This window comes from Canis aureus, chromosome 31 (genome assembly GCF_053574225.1).
Source record: "Canis aureus isolate CA01 chromosome 31, VMU_Caureus_v.1.0, whole genome shotgun sequence".
Lineage (NCBI taxonomy): Eukaryota > Metazoa > Chordata > Mammalia > Carnivora > Canidae > Canis > Canis aureus.
This window is the reverse complement of record NC_135641.1, coordinates 35154835-35171913: the sequence shown is the minus strand read 5'-3', so window position 1 is coordinate 35171913 and position 17079 is coordinate 35154835. Positions and strand designations below refer to the sequence as shown.

Here is a 17079-nt window from a genome sequence, read left to right as displayed (position 1 = left end):
TACTATCACTCAATAAAAATGACTTTGCTGCCTACCAAAATAATAATAATAATAATAATAGTAATAATAATAATTAGACTACTGTTAGAAACTCATCATTTTTCCCCCACAATTGATATGATCCTTTAAGTCTGAAAACTTTAAGAGACAAGGAGTCTCAAAACCATGTTGAAGACCTACTGGTGACACAGTTCCTTTGGGTATCCTTATTTGATGTAATCACCTTATAAAACATTACTGTTAGTATTTCTTTTCACCTCTTAGGTGAGTCAAAGTCATATATATTATGCTCTCTAGCATGCTGTGGTGGGGTTCCTGTAGCATGCTATAGGGTTCCTTGACTCATAAGATCACTTCCTCTTTAAAAAAAATCGATCTACTAATATTTTTGTTGTTAGAACATTGACAATTGGGAAAATATTCTGGAATAAGTAAAAGATAAACCCTCACTTTTACCAAAATGTTTTTAAAACATTTGAAACATGGTTTTTAATTTTCTCCTATGGTGTTTTGAGTTTTATGATACACATTTCAGAGATGACTTTAAAATGAATATTTTTTATCATTAAGATACTTTCATGTTACAGATATTATTTGTATGTTTTAAACATTACACACTCCTGGGTTTCTCTGGGTGAAAAATTCCAAATAATATTTTGAAGATACACAGATTAACAGATTTTCTATGTTTTTCAAACACATTTGGGAAAGAATGCAGTTAAAAATAACAGACCCCTATTTTTAGAATTACACAGGCACGCCACCACAGAAATCACAATTCAGAAAAAATTACAATGAATACCATGATGATTTAGGGATACACAACTCTGACAAAAGTGTCACCAGCTAGACTCCCAACACCTGACCTTTACTGCCCACTTGCTTGTACTGACTGAACTTGGATCTTCATTTTTTCTATTTTTTAATTTTTTTTTTTAATTTAAATTCACTTTGCCAACATATAGTATGTCCTACACTTTTTCTTAAGCTCTTCTTTCTGGCTACTTCTTAAGGCAGGCAAATGAAACCTGACACAACCCCTTAGGGGACAGCGACTTCCCAGACAAGACCTCCAGCCATCCCAGACCACCCAGATCAGTTTGTGTTTAACCCCCTACTGATACCCTGCAGACCTCTGGAATGACCAACAATGACCTTTAACCTCATTATAATAGTAAAACTTCTACCCAAGGAGGACCAGCAGCCCCATTTATATAACAATGTGTATATAGGCAAGATTCCTTAAGGCACATGCATGATTTATGCCCACCTCTACATAGGTTGGCAAGGCTTCCCTATCTAAATATTCATCCTAACCCTAAACAAAGGTACTCATTCATCCTCTCTTGGTAAGTCAAGGCTTTGGAAGTTATTCCTCCTGTTCTCTTTATTTGCTGCAAATAAAATTTACTTGGTGGGCCAACTCTAGAAAGATGTTTTCCTGGGCACAAAACTTCACATGCTAAATTTAAATTCAGAACTTTCTTTCAATTTAATACATAGGTCAACCAGAAAGACCTCCAGTTCGCCTGAAAACTTTTCAAATGATTAAAAAAAAAAAAAAAAAAGGAGAGAGAATTGATTTTAAGTACAATAATGTGGACCATCCCTTGATATCAGTGTCCAATACTGACATATACTCATCAAATTCATCTTGGGCCTATGAACCAAGGGGATCTAGTCTCTCACTTTTCTCATAATTTATTGATGAGTTGAATGAATAAAGGTAGGCTAATTTTATGACTGACAGAGATAAAGTGGATTCCTTTCAAAATGGTCTTCACACTGCCTCTTCGGAAGAGATGTAAATCTGGGATTTGAATATGGGAGAAATTAACAAAGTGTGGAGAAGCCTCAGCGAAAGAAAGGAAATGCTCTGAGAAGACAAATTCAGTACAAATAATCATATAACACATTGAAATTTGAAAATGCCATTTGAAATCAGAATCTGGATGTTCTTTAACATTATACATTTTCAAAAAGTAAATGTCAATTTTGATTGTATGGAAATATATTTAGAACATGTTTCTAGTTTCCCCAGTGTTGGTATGAGAAGCTGGAAGAATTCTTGAGACTTCCCAGATACACAGAGAGATTTGAAAGGCCATTTTTAGGATTTCCATTACTTATAAGAATTGTGATGGGAAAATCTCATTTTCAAATACAAATTAATCATTGCCTCAAATATCAACTGCTTTAAAAAAATTATTCATGAGAAACACACAGAGAGAGAGAGAGGCAGAGACACACAGGCAGAGAGAGAAGCAGGCTCCATGCAGGGAGCCCGATGTGGGACTCGATCCCGGGTCTCCAGGATCACGCCCTGGGCTGAAGGCGGCGCTAAACTGCTGAGCCACGGAGGCTGCCCCTCAACTGCTTTTAAAATTGTGTAAACAATAGTGATCTACCTTTAAAGATTACATAACTCCTACATGTAAACACAGAGGACTCAGGACTTGTCTTCCATTGTCTCATTAAATTTCTTTAGCAGGGTGTTCCTTTTCCTATCTTTGAATAAAAACTCATGGAGGTTCTTGAAGTTTTCAGCTCACTTTTAAATAACAGAAAATCACCCCAAGTCATAAACTGCAGTCTATGTTCATTAATTAAAGGTTACCTTCATGACAGTTGCTTCTGGACAATATGGAGTTAATAGAAACAAAATTTACCTTCCCACTGAAACAAACAAACAACTGGGAAAAATACATAAGCCATTGGTTTTTAAGGCACTGAGCATCAGGAAATGAAGGATAGTGATATTTGAGAGACAGGAAAAAATAAGGTGAGAAAAAAATAAGTTTCAATTCATACTGATACCATATACAAAGGTTAACTCAAAGTGGATGATGATTTAAATGTAAAAGTAAAATGATAGAATTTTTAGGAGAAAAAAAGACAAAAATCGTTGTGACTTTGAGTTAGGCAAAGATTTCTTAGCTATAATACCAAAACCAGAATCAATGAGATATCAAAATGATAATTTGATATTTATCACAATTAAAAACCTGCTTTCAAGAGACACTGTTAAGAGTGAAAAGATAAGCTACAGAGGGACACAATATTTGTAACTCAAATATCTGAAAAGGGATTAGTGTCTAGAAAACAAAGAACTCTCAAAACTCAATAAATAAAAAGCAACTCAATTCTAAAAGAAACGGGCAAAAGACTGGACATTTTACTGAGATAGATATGCAGATGGCATATAAAGTCATGAAAAAACACTATGACAAAGAAGATATATGGATAGAGGTTAGACTCATGAAAAGATGCTCAACATTTGTCATTAGGGAAATGAAGGTAAAACAATGAGCTACCAATATTTGCATATTAGAATAAATAACATGCATTTATTTTAAAAATTTTATTGTTTGAGAGAGAGAGAGAGAGAGTGAACATGAGTGGGAGGAGGGGCAGAAGGACAAGCAGACTCCTCACTGAGTGCTGATTCCCAGGGAAGGCTCTTTGTGAGGCTCAGTCCCAGGACCCTCAGATTGTGATCAGGCTGAAGTCAGACATGCAACCAACCTACTGAGCCACCAAAGCGCCCCTAGAATAGATAACATTTAAAAGATTGATCCTACAAGTGTTATGAAAGAGGTGGAGCAACTAGAATTCTCACACTCTTTAGGTGGGAATGTAAATTGGCACAAATACTTTAGAAAAGTTTGGCAATTTCCCACAATGTCAAACATGCAACCTCCAGATGATCGAGGTCTTTCATTCTTAGATATTTTCCCAAGACAAAGTAAAGAATAGTCAGGGCAGTGCCTTGTAATGAATATTCAGAGCATCTTTATTTGTAATAGCCCCAAAATGTAAATGATCCAAATATCTATGAGCAGGTTAATGGATAAACAAAGTGTGATATATCCACATAATGGAATACTAACTTAACAATAAAAAGGAATAAGCTATTGATAAATGCAACCACATGGACAAAGCTCAAGAAAATCATATTGAGTGAAAGAGACTAGACTAAAATAGTGTGTGATGTGATTTACATAAAACGCTAGAAAATACAAACTAATTTAAAGTGACAAAGAGAAGAGTAGTTGCCAGGGACCAATACGAGAGGAAGAGGTAGAAAAGAGAGACACCAAAGAAACATGAGACATTTTGGGGAGTGATGGATATTTTTATTGTTTTAACTATAATGATGGTTTCATGAGTATGTGCTTATGTTAAAACTTAATAAATTGTGTACTTTACATAAATATGCAGTTGGGGTCAATTATATCTCAGCAAAACTGTTGAAACAAATACTGATCATTTTAAGATGTGTTTCTGGTTTCAATTCACGATGTTCTAAACATTCCATTTTCTTCTAGCATATTCACCACTTTTATCTTCACTTAAGGAAATATGATTCAATCTCTGCTTAAATAGCTAAGAGTATTAATATATATTAATATATTATATGTTAGTTTCATGTTTTTATTTAAATTCCAGTTTGTTAATATATGGTGTTAGTATCAGGTGTAGAATTTAGTGATTTATCACTTACATACATCAATGCTCATCACAAGTGCCCTCCTTAATACCCATAACCCATTTAACCCATCCTCCTGCCCACCTGCCCCTCCAGCAACCCTCAGTTTGTTCTTTATGGTTAGGATTCTCTCTTATGGTTTGCCTCTCTTTTTTTCCCCCATGTTCATTTTTTTTGTTTCTTAAATTTCACATATGACTGAAATCATATGGTATTTTTCTTTCTCTGACTGAATTATTTTACTTTGCATAATACTCTCTAGCTCCACCCATGTCATTGTGAATGGCAAGATTTCATTCTTTAGATATAAAAGAATTTATATATTTAATTAATAATTAATTAAATTAACAACTAATAATCGTTAATAATTAATTAAATATATTTAAATATAAATATATAATCTATCTATATATCTATATCTATCTATATCTATACCTATATCTATACACTCACACAGACACCCCACACCTTTTTTATCTATCCATTAGTCGATGGACATCTGGGCTGTTTTCATAATTAGGCTATCATTGATAATGCTGCTATAAACATTGGGGTGTATGCGTCCCTTCAACTAAGTATTTTTGCAACCTTTGAGTAAATAGTAGTGCAATTGCTGGGATCTGGGGTAGTTAGTTCTATTTTTAACTCTTTGAGGAACCTCCATACTATTTTCCAGAGTGGCTGCACCAGTTGGCATTCCCATCAACAGTGTAAGAGGGTTCCCCTTTCTCTGTATCCTCACCAACACCTGTTGTTTCCTGTGTTGTTAGTTCTAGGCATTCTGACAGGTGTCGGGTAGGTATCTCATTGTAGTTTCGATTTGCATTTTCTGATGATGTTGAGCATCTTTTTATGTGTCTGTTAGCCATGTTTTCTTTGGAAAAATGCCCATTCATGTCTTCTGCCAATTTCTTAACTGGATTAGTTGTCTTTGGGGTGTTGAGTTTGATAATTCTTTCTTTACAGATTTTGGATCCTAACTCTTTATCAGATATGTCACTTGCAAATATCTTTTCCCATCTCACTGGTTGCCTTTTAGTTTTGTTGTTTCCTTTGTGTGCAAAAGCTTTTTATGTTGATGACGTCCCAATAGTTCATTTTTAAAATTTTTGTTTCCCTTGCCTCCAGAGATGTCTCTAGTAAGAAGTTGCTATGGCCAAAGTCATAGAGGTTATTGCCTGTGTTCTCCTCTAGGATTTTGATGGTATTATGTCTCATATTTAGGTCTTCCATCCATTTTGATTTTATTTTTGTGTTTGGTGTAAGGAAGTGGTACAGTTTCATTCTTCTGCATGTGGCTGTCCAGTTTTCCTAACATCATCTGTTGAAGAGACTGTCTCTTTTCCATTTGGTATTCTTTCCTACTTTGCCAAAGATTAGGTGACCACAGAGTTGCGGGTCCATTTTGGCATTTTCTATTCTGCTCCATTCATCTTTGCATCTGTTTTTATGCCAGTAACAACTGTCTTGATGACTACAGCTTTGTAATACAGCTTGAAGCCCGGATTATTAATGCCTCCAGCTTTGATTATCTTTTCCAAGATTCCTTGGCTATGTCGGATCTTTTGTGATTGCAAACAAATTTAAGATTATTTATTCCAGCTCTGTGAAAAATGCTGGTGCTATTTTAATAGGGATTGCATTACATGTGTAGATTGCTTTGTGCAATACAGACATTTTAACAATGTTTGTTCTTCCAATCCATGAGCATGGAATGTTTTTCTATTTCTTTGTATTCTTTTCAATTTCTTTCATAAGTGTTTTATGATTTTCAGAGTACAGATCTTTTACCTCCTTGGTTGGGTTTATTCCTAGGTATCTGATGGTTTTTGGTGCCACTGTACATGGGATCGATTCCTTGATTTCACTTTCTGCTGTTTCATTATTACTGGTGTATAAAAATTCAACAGATTTTGTGTCCTAGACTTTACTGAATTTGTGTGTTAGTTCTAGCAACTTTTTGATGGAAACTTCCAAGTTTTCTACATAGAGTATCATGTCGTCTGCAAATAGCGAAAGTTTAAATTCTTCCTTGAGGATTTGGATGCCTTTTATTTCTTTTGTTTTGATTCCTGAAGCTAGGACTTCTACTACTATAACAGTGATGGGAGTGGACATCCCTGTCTTGTTCTGTAGAGGGTGAGCTCTCAGCTTTCTCCCATTAAGGATGATGTTAGCTGTGGGTTTTTCTTATAGGGTCTTTATGACATTGAGGTATGTTCCCTCTATCCCTACTTTGTTGAAGGATTTTTTTTTAATTTTTTTTTTTATTTTATTTATGATAGTCACACAGAGAGAGAGAGAGGCAGAGACATAGGCAGAGGGAGAAGCAGGCTCCATGTACCGGGAGCCCGACGTGGGATTCGATCCCGGGTCTCCAGGATCGTGCCCTGGGCCAAAGGCAGGCGCCAAACCACTGCGCCACCCAGGGATCCCTGTTGAAGGATTTTATCAAGAATGGATGCTTCTGTACTTTGTCAAATGTTTTTCCTGCATCTAATGAAAGGATCATATGGTTCTTATACTTTCTTTTATTAATGTGTTGTATCACATTGATTGATTTGTGAATATTAAAACCCAGGAATAAATTCCACTTGATCATGGTGAATGATTCTTTTAATGTATCATTTAATGAATGTGTTATGAATTAATGCATACATTAAATAATACATTAAATTAAAGTATATGTACATTTATTAGCACATAATTACATGAAAATATTTATAATTGATATGGGAGAAACAAAAATAAAACCAACATAAGTTCTGCCCCTTCATTAATTTAATAAATAAATTTAAAATAATTAATGCATAAAATTTGTATCATCAATATATTTTGGTCTCTGCTTTCATGAAGCTTATAATCTATACAGCAAGTTGGTAAATATATAACTATAGCATAAAATATTACAAACCACAGTTGGCTATTGAACATAGCTTGTTCTATGGGTTCAGAAATTACATTTTCATACAAAAGAAATACCTTATTGAAAAACAAAAGAGAACATGGAAATTAACTAGTATATTAACTATATGAGGACATAGCACATATGAAGAACCTATAGTGCAAAAGAGAATGGAGGGCATTTGAGGAAATGAAAGAAAATGATCATGGCTGCAATATGTGGACAAAAGGATAGTTTGATTCATGAAAAAGCTGAGGATGCAGATGACAATAAGAATACTCAGGGTTATGACAGTCAATTTAAGAACTTTTGAATTAAAGGGGAAACTTGGAAGAGAATCACATTGTTTTAATCAAGGATCTAAGTTTCTACTTTATTTATTTATGTATTCAGAGAGCTCACATGCACACAAGTTGGGGAGGGGCAGAGGGAGAGGAAAACCATCTTAAGCAGGCTCCATGCTCAGTGTTTAGCATGGAGCCTGACATGGGGCTTGAGCCAAAATCGTGACCTGAGCCAAAATCCGGTCGGACACCTAACTGAGCCACCCAGGCACTCCTTAAGTTTTCTACTCTAAAACATTTTCTTTCGTTAGTTCATTTATTTATTTTTTAAATATTTTATTTATTTATTCATGAGACACAGACACACACAGGCAGAGACACAGGTAGATGGAGAAGCAGACTTCATGCAGGGAGCTTGATGTGGCACTCGATCCCAGGACTCCAGGATCATGCCCCAGGCCAAAGGCAGGCGCTAAACTGCTGAGCCACCCAGGGATCCCCTCTTTCTTTAGTTTAAAAAATATATTTGAAGGAGGCAAAATGGATGTGGGGACTCTGATTAAGTCATTTTTGTGATAGATAGGACTAGAGAGAATAGTAAGGGATTAGTTTTATAGTGCCAATGTTTGGTCTCTGCATTCAAATAAGAAAATCCATATTATTTATGTTATAGTATATATTCAAATTTATATTACATATTGATATAGGTTGGTGAAATATAAATACCAATATATGGAGATGAATATTTAATATATCAATACATATCTACATATCAAGTATATCCTTAAATATATTATTATATATTCTTATTGACTATATATAAACAAGTGTACTGTTGAATTCCATTAGCTAATACAGTGTTGAGAATTTTTGCATCCATATTCATCAGGGATATTGGCCTTTAGTTCTCTTTTTTGTGAAGTCTTTGAGTTCAGAACTGAAGTAATACTGGCCTCATAGAATGAGTTTGGAAGTTTCCCTTCCATTTCTATTTTTTGGAACAGTTTGAGAAGAATAGGAATTAATTCTTCTTTAAATGTCTGGTAAAAATGCCCTGGGAAACCATCTGGCCCTGGACTTTTGTTTGCTGAGAAACTTTTGATTTCTGATTCATACTCCTTTGTTGGTTATTGGTCTGTTCAAGTTTTCTATTTCTTCCTGTTTCAGTTTTGATAGTATATATGTTTCCAGGAACTTATACTTTTCTTCCAGGTTGTTCAATTTGTTAGCATCTAATTTTTCATAATATTCTGTGTATTTCTGTAGTGTTGGTTGTGATCTCTCCTGTCTCATTTGTTATTTTACTTATCTAGGTCCTTTCTCTTTTCTTTCTGATAAATTGGGCTAGAGGTTTATCAATTTTATTCCATTAAAAACAGGCTCCTGGTTTCTTTTTTCTTTTTTTTTTTTTTTAAGATTTGATTTATTTATTCATGAGAGACACACAGAGAGAAAGGCAGAGACATAGGCAGAGGGAGAGGCAGGCTCCATGCAGGAAGCCCAATGTGGGACTCGATCCCAGGATTCCAGGATCACACCCTGAGTCAAAGGCAGACGCTCAACCACTGAGCCACCCGGGTGTACCACTACTAGTTTCATTGATCATTGATCTGTTCTACTGTTTTGTTTTTGCTATATCATCTATTTTTGCTCTAATCTTTATTATTTCCCTTCTGCTGCTGCCTTTAGGTTCAATTTGTTGTTCTATTTCTAGATCCTTTAAGTGCAAAGGTTAGGCTGTATACTTGAGATTGTCCTTGCTTCTTGAGGTAAGCTGGTATTACAATATACTTCCCTCTTAGGACTGCCTTTGCTACATACCAAAGGTTTTGGACTATCATGTTTTCATTTTCATTTGTTTCCATGTATTTTTAAAAAATGTCTTCCTTAACTTCCCAGTTGACTCATTCATTCTTTTGTAGAATGTTCTTTATCTCCATATAGTTGTGGTCTTTCCAAATTGTTTCTTGTGGTTGACTTCAAGTTTCATAGTGTTATGGTTTGAAAATATGCATGGTAGGATCTAATCTCTTTGTACTTGTTGAAGCCTGATTATGTTCTATGTGATCTGTTGTGGAAAACGTCCCTGTACTCTTGAAAAGAATATGTGTTATGCTGCTTTGGATGAAATGTTTTGAATATATCTGTTAAGTCCATCTGTTCCAGTGTGTCATTCTTTTTTTTTTAATTTTTATTTATTTATGATAGTCACAGAGAGAGAAAGAGAGAGAGGCAGAGACACAGGCAGAGGGAGAAGCAGGCTCCATGCACCGGGAGCCCGATGTGGGATTTGATCCCGGGTCTCCAGGATCACGCCCTGGGCCAAAGGCAGGCGCCAAATCGCTGCGCCAGCCAGGGATCCCAGTGTGTCATTCAAACCAATTGTTTGCTTGTTGATTTTCTGCTTAGATGATCTGTCTATAGAGTAAATGCGGTGTTAAAGTCCTCTACTATTAAAAAAAAAAAAAAAAAGTCCTCTACTATTACTGCATTATTATCAATGAGTTCCTTTATGTTTGTTATTATTAATATTTGAGTGCTCCCAAGTTGGGGGTGCTAATATTTTTGGCATTTTCAGGGTAGCAGTGGGGAGAGGTAAGAGTATGTATAAAAAGTTCTGATTTGATTTGCCACTATCATGTAATGGATTGGCAATCTCTAGGTCTGGCAGGAATTTACAACTGACTTTTTCTTTCACAGGGCATTTCTGTAGGTTCCCTAGAGCTGAACTGTCTAATAGTATTGGTCCAATCTGAAGCTACTGAGCACTTGAAATGGGTTTAGTATAAGAGTAAAATAAATGCTGATCTCTAAGGCTTAGTATGAAAAAAGAATGCAAAGAATCTCATCAGTGTGCCTGGCTGGCCCAATCAGTAGAGCACAACTTTGGGTTGTGAGTTCGAGCTCCACGTTGGGTGTGGAACCTACCAAAAAAGCAGAAGAACCACATTAACTTTTTTTTTTCCATTTTGACTATGTTGAATAAAAATGTATTAAATTCTTGTTATATTTTAAATTAAAAAATAAGAAATAATTTAAATGATTAAATGTTAAAATTAATTTTACTTCTTTCTTTTCCGTTTCTTAAAATACAGCTACTAGAAAGTTTAAAATTACATATGTGGTTCATATTGTATTTATAATAAGCAGTGCTCTCAAAAAAAATCTGCTCTTAGGCCTCTTGATATAATTTCTTTGGCAACTGGTTACTTCAAATACAACTTTGGCTTTTGCTCCAGTGATACACCCCATTACACTTACTGCCAGAGTCTTCACATTCTGTGCTGATATTCACTCTGTGGGGTTATTCATATGGAATTTAGGATTTGTAATGGATGTTCTGATGCTCTGTCCAGATTTCCCTTCAGGTAATCTTCCACTTAGTAGTAGGATTAATCTCAGCTATCACCCCTATTTAGGAATATCTCTCCTGCGGTCACACTTCCCTCCATGGGTATCCAGTGTTGACAAGCTGAATAATGCATTGATATAAAGGACCTGCTTACTTGTACTACTAATTCAGGTAAACTCTAAAGAGCCATTCAGCTTTGCTGCTCAACTTCTCACTCAGGCCTCTCTTCCAATGTTGATCCCCACTGTAGTCACCAAAACATTTTTCATAAGCTAGCTAATCTGTGTTCCAGAGTCTGCTTCCTGGTAAGGCAATGTGCACACTGACTCATGAGAAAAAAGGTTTTTTCCACACCAAATAAATTAATAAATTAACTAATTAATTAAAACAAAATAAAATAAATCAAATTGTCTTATTCCATTAACACTAGTCTCTTTCTTGGTCCTGCCTAAAGCACCAGCCTACTAAACCCACTTCTCAGTTACCAAGGACACACATCAAGTCTCAAAGAAATCTCACTGAAATCCTTATCATTAGGCATAAGGTTAAGGGGAGAATTTTTTCTCCTTCCAAGTTAATAGGAAGTAGAATTCATAGCACAGTTCTCTCCAAAGGAATCCTCTTCAAAAATTCTCTCTTTAAATCACTCTCTTGTCTCTTCCTTATCCTCCTTAGGAGTCTGTCATAGGTTTTTGGCCATAACAATGCAGCACTGTTTTTGTTTGTTTGTTTGTTTGTTTTCAGAGCTTAACTGAGAGTTCAGTTGCTTGTATAAGGTCTGAAAGCCCTGTGTCGCCCCCGCTTTAAAAAGAACAGAATAATACAAGTTCAGTAAAAATATCACAAGACTGTAAAAGCTAGTCAAAGTTAAGAAAATGTGTACTAATTCAAATGACTCATTTAAGTAATTTTTCAATATCACAAAAAATGTAATAACTACTTTTCAAAACTATTTCAGAATTTTTTTATGATTGAATATATCCCTAAATTTCTAAATTCATAACATTGATATTGAGACAAATTATAAATATTTCCTTATAAGAGGTAACAAGGTAACAAGGTAACAACCTATATAAGGTAACAAGACAAATATGCATTCTAAATCTTTTTCTATATAGCAGTAATGTGTTAATGTGCAAATTAACCCATAGATTTTTCTGAAATTCAAGTAAAAGAAGTAGTTATAATCAATTATAAGCAAATTCTAAATGTCAATGTAGTACAAAAGGTAAAAATACTACCATCTACTTTACTATTATATTCTATTTGCAAATAAGATTTTTATATTATTTTTATTATTTTTTCCACAAAATTATGCAAAGTATACAGAACAAGTGTTATCTCCATTAGTGGCCTAAAAAAGTTAAGCAATTTGCTTAAGGTCACATAACTGATAAGTAGAGGATTAACTTAGAATTCAGGTCTTCTCATTTACATGTTACCACCCATTTTATCCCTTATTTGTGAGTAAGCCAATTTTTCCTAGCATTATCTCTTCCTCTCTCAATTTTGGCTACTAGTAATTTTTATCATTCCATTTAGTACTTGATTTTTTACAAACAGTAATTATTTCTAATGCTTTGATATTGTTTAGATACTTTTCCTGAACAGGTGTGTTACCTATTTTCTTATTGTGAGAAAGCCTAGCAAATTTTATAACATCTTTAGAATATGTTGTATACACCATTTTTCTACATAATTATACACCACAATAATAGGTTTTAAAGAGCTAATCTGCATGTCTTATTATTCAATACCTACTCTGTAAAATTATTTTTAAAGTCATTATGAGGAATAGAATATACTTGTTAAAATATATTTTCTATCTACATTAATATGGAAAAATACTTTTAAAAATTGGATTTTATACTGAGTGACATTTTGAAAATTAGTATTAAGACTGGCCCTTTGATTCTAATACTACTACAACATTCTTGTGGCATATTATTAGTATGTCTCTCTGGTCTTCCCCCAGTATACAAAACATAAGATTCGTTTTTAGGTTTAGATTTTTATTTTGTCATTAATGAACCAAAAGATCACACTGCTTTAAATTTCCTCATGTTCTATTTAAATCGATCACTGTATATGAAATAATGGATTCATTGGCCTACTGTTTCAAGGTGAGAAGCAGAAGATAAGCCTACTGCTAGTAAGAAGATTTACAACAAAGAAATTATTAAGATTTCTTAATAATATTCTTTGGTATATATTTTGCTATTTATATTAAAAACTATACTTCCTTATATGATAGGACAAGAAAGAATGATAAAGTTACAAGTTGAATTTATATGTAACATGATTTGTGAGGTCAACCATAAAAATACTGCTGACTTTCCAATGCAAAGATGACATTTTCTGACCCTCTACCAGGAAAGCATGTACTTTGGTTTCATTTAAGAATGATGATGGGTTTGCAGTAACTGATCCATATTCTTTCATATAATCCTTCCTGAAAGTGTAAAAATGGTCTGGGTCAATGCTTGTATCCATGAAAGAAAGAAAAAGCTGACAGAATTAAATCCCCACCACTGGCCTCATTAGCATGTTTCAGAGAAGTAAATCATCAGCCTCACAAACCATATTAGCATTTTTATAATATTATTAGTAGTAGTAATATTATTTTTATTATTTGGTGGACAGGTAGATCAAACAAACTCTTAGTTCCATAATCCAGTCAATTCCTTTATTTAATAAATCTTTACTGGGTTATTATACTAAAATCCATGAGAGAAAGAAATAACATGGATTTTCTTTTCCAAAAGCTTACAGTTCCATTATTAAACAAAATATGCACATGTATAATTTCCAATAATATTACAGACTGGTGATTTTTTTCAACAAGAAGGTATAGTTGTTGTAACATTAAGGCACCAACATGGGAGTACCCAAATACATAAAGCAAATATTAATAGACATAAATACATTGATAGTAATACAGTAACAGTAGGAGGCTCTAATACCCCACTTACATCAATGGATAGATCGTCTAGACAGAAAATCAACAAGGAAGCAGTGGATTTGAAAGATACATTGGACCAGATGGATCTAATAGATATTTTCAGAACATGCCATTCCAAAACTGCAAATTATGCATTTTTAAGTGCACATGGAATATTTTCCAGAATAGTAAAAATCATATCAAGTATCTTTTCTGACCACAGGGCATGAAACTAGAAATCAACCACAAGAAAAAATCTGGAAAGAACACAAATACATGGAGGCTAAATAAACTATGCTACTAAACAATGAATGGATCAACTAAGAAATCAAAGAGGAAATAAAAAAATACATGGAGACAAATGAAAACAAAAATATGATGGTCCAAAACCTTTGGGATGCAGGAAAGCTGTTCTAAGAGAAAAAAGTACAGCAATAGAGGCTTACCTCAAGAAGCAAGAAAAATCTCAAAAAAACCCAACCTAATCTCATACCTAAAGGAGCTAAGAAAAGAAGAACAAACAAAGGTCAAGGCCAGTAAAAGGAAAGAAATAATAAAGATTAAGGTAGAAATTAATTAAATAGAGACTAAAATAATAGTAGAATAGGTCAATGAAACCAGGAGCTGGTTCTTTTAAAAGATTAACAAAATTGGCAAACATTTAGCCAAACTATCAAAAAGAGAGAGAGAATTGAAAAGGAGAAATGACAATCTACACTATAATATACAAAGTATTATAAGAGAATATTATCAACAATTATATGCCAACGATTTGGACAACCTAGAAGAAATAGATAAATTCTTAGAAACATATAACCTCCCAAAACTATATCAGGAATAAATAGCAAGTTTGAACAGATCAATCACTATCAATGAAACTGATTCAGTAATTTAAACAACAACAAAACAACTCCCAATAAACAAAAGCCCAGGACGATGTGGCTTTACAGGTGAATTCTACCAAACATTTAAAGAACACTTAATATCTATTTCTCTCAAACTCTTCACAAAAAAAAAAAAAAAATTGAAGAGCAAGGAAAGCTTCTAAATTCATTCTATGAGACTAGCATTACCCTGATATCAAAACCAGATAAAGACACTACAAAAAAGAAAACTACAGGTCAATATTTCTGACGAACACAGACCCAAAAATCCTAAACAAAAATATTGGTAAACCAAATCAACAGTACATTAAAAAAAAAATCACTCACTAAAATCAAGTGGAATTTATTCCAGGGATGCAGGTGTGGTTTGATATTTGCAAATCAATCAACATTATATGTTTAATTAACAAATGAAAGGATAAAAACCATGTGATCAGTCCCATAGATGCAGAAAAAAAACATTTGACAAAGGACAACATCCATCCATGATAAAAACTCTTAACAAAGTAGGTTTAAAGGGAACGTAGCTCAACATAGTAACGACCATATATGAAAAACACACAGCTAACATCACATTCAAAGGTGAAAGACTGAATTATCCTCTGAGATCAGAAACATGACAAAAATATCCACTCACCACTTTTATTCAACTTAGTTCTGGAAGTCCAACCCACAGCAATCAGACAGGAAAAAGAAATAGGCATCCAAATAGAAAAGGAAAAAAAAAAAAAGAAAAAAAAATAGAAAAGGAAGAAGTAAAACTTTCACTATTCATAAACGACATAATACTATATATAAAAAACCTTATATATAAAAAACCTTTATATATAAAAAAACACTATTCGTAAATGACATAATACTATATATAAAAAAACCTTCTTCTAAGAGAAGAAGTAAAACTTTCACTATTCGTAAATGACAAAATACTATATATAAAAAACCTTAAAGATTCCACCAGAAAACTACTAGAACAGATAAATGAATTAAGTAAAGTCACAGGTTACAAAATCAATGTGCAGAAATCAGTTGATTTCTATACAGTAATAATGAAATAATAGAGAAATTAAGAAAGCAATGTCATTTACAATTACACCAAAAATCATAAAGTATCTAGAAATAAACTTAATCAAGGACATGAAAGGCTTGTACTCTGAAAACTACAAGACATTGATGAAAATAAACTGAAGACACAAACAAATGGAAAGATATTCCATGCCCATGGATTGGGGAAACAAATATTGTTAAAATATTTGTACTACCTAAAGCAATCTACGGATTTAATGTAATCTCTATCTAAATACCAACACCATTTTTCACAGAACTAGAATAAATAATCCTAACATTTGTATGGAACCATAGAAGACCCCAAATAGCCAAAGCAATCTTGAAAAAGAAGAACAAAACTGAAGGTATCACAATTCCAGATTTCAATATCTACTACATAGTAGTAGTCATCAAAATAGTAGGTACTGGCACAAAAATAGACACAAAGATCAATGCAACAGATTGGAAGATCCCAGAAATAAACTCATGATTATGTGGTCAATTCATCTAATACAAAGGAGGTAAGAATATACAATAGGAAGAAGACCATCTCTTCAACAAACAGTATTGACTAAACTGGACAGCTACATGCAAAAGTATGAAATTAAGCAACTGTTTTACACCACATAAACAAAATAAACTCAAAATGTTTTAAAGACCTAAATGTGAGATCTGAAACCATAAAATTTTTAAAAGAAAACATAGCCAATAATCTCTTTGACATCAGCCATGAAAACATTTTTCTAGACCCATCTCCTTTGGCAAAGGGCACAAAAGCAAAATTAAACTACTGGAACTACAGCAAAATAGAAAGCTTTTGCATAATGAAAGAAACCATCAACAAAAGAGAAAGACAATCCACCATTGGGAGAAGAATTTGTAAATGATATATCTGATAAGGGATTAATTCCAAAACATATAAAGAATTTATATAATTCAATGCCACAAACTCAAAATAATCCCATTTTTAAAAATGGGCAGAGGCCATGAATAGTTATTTTTCCAAAGAAGACACACAGATGGCCAACAGACATATGAAAAGATGCTCAACATCACTAATCATCAGGAAAATGCAAATCAAAGCCACAATGAGATATCGCCTCTCACCAGTCAAAATGGCTAAAAGCAAAGACACAAGAAATAACAAGTGTTGGCAAGGATGTAGAAAAAAAGAAACCCT

General features: G+C 33.6%; 1 long non-coding RNA gene across 16 annotated transcripts in view; it reads right to left on the bottom strand.

Moving 5' to 3' along the window:
- The window catches only part of LOC144302653 (uncharacterized), a 540109-nt gene that overhangs the window by 438682 nt on the left and 84348 nt on the right, over positions 1-17079 (bottom strand). The window contains exon 2 of one of the 16 annotated variants that reach the window (XR_013369626.1): positions 15493-15512. The exons of the other annotated variants lie outside the window; for them this stretch is intronic. This is a non-coding gene — a long non-coding RNA (uncharacterized LOC144302653). The remainder of the gene's footprint in view (positions 1-15492; positions 15513-17079) is intronic. 16 annotated transcript variants of the gene reach the window in all.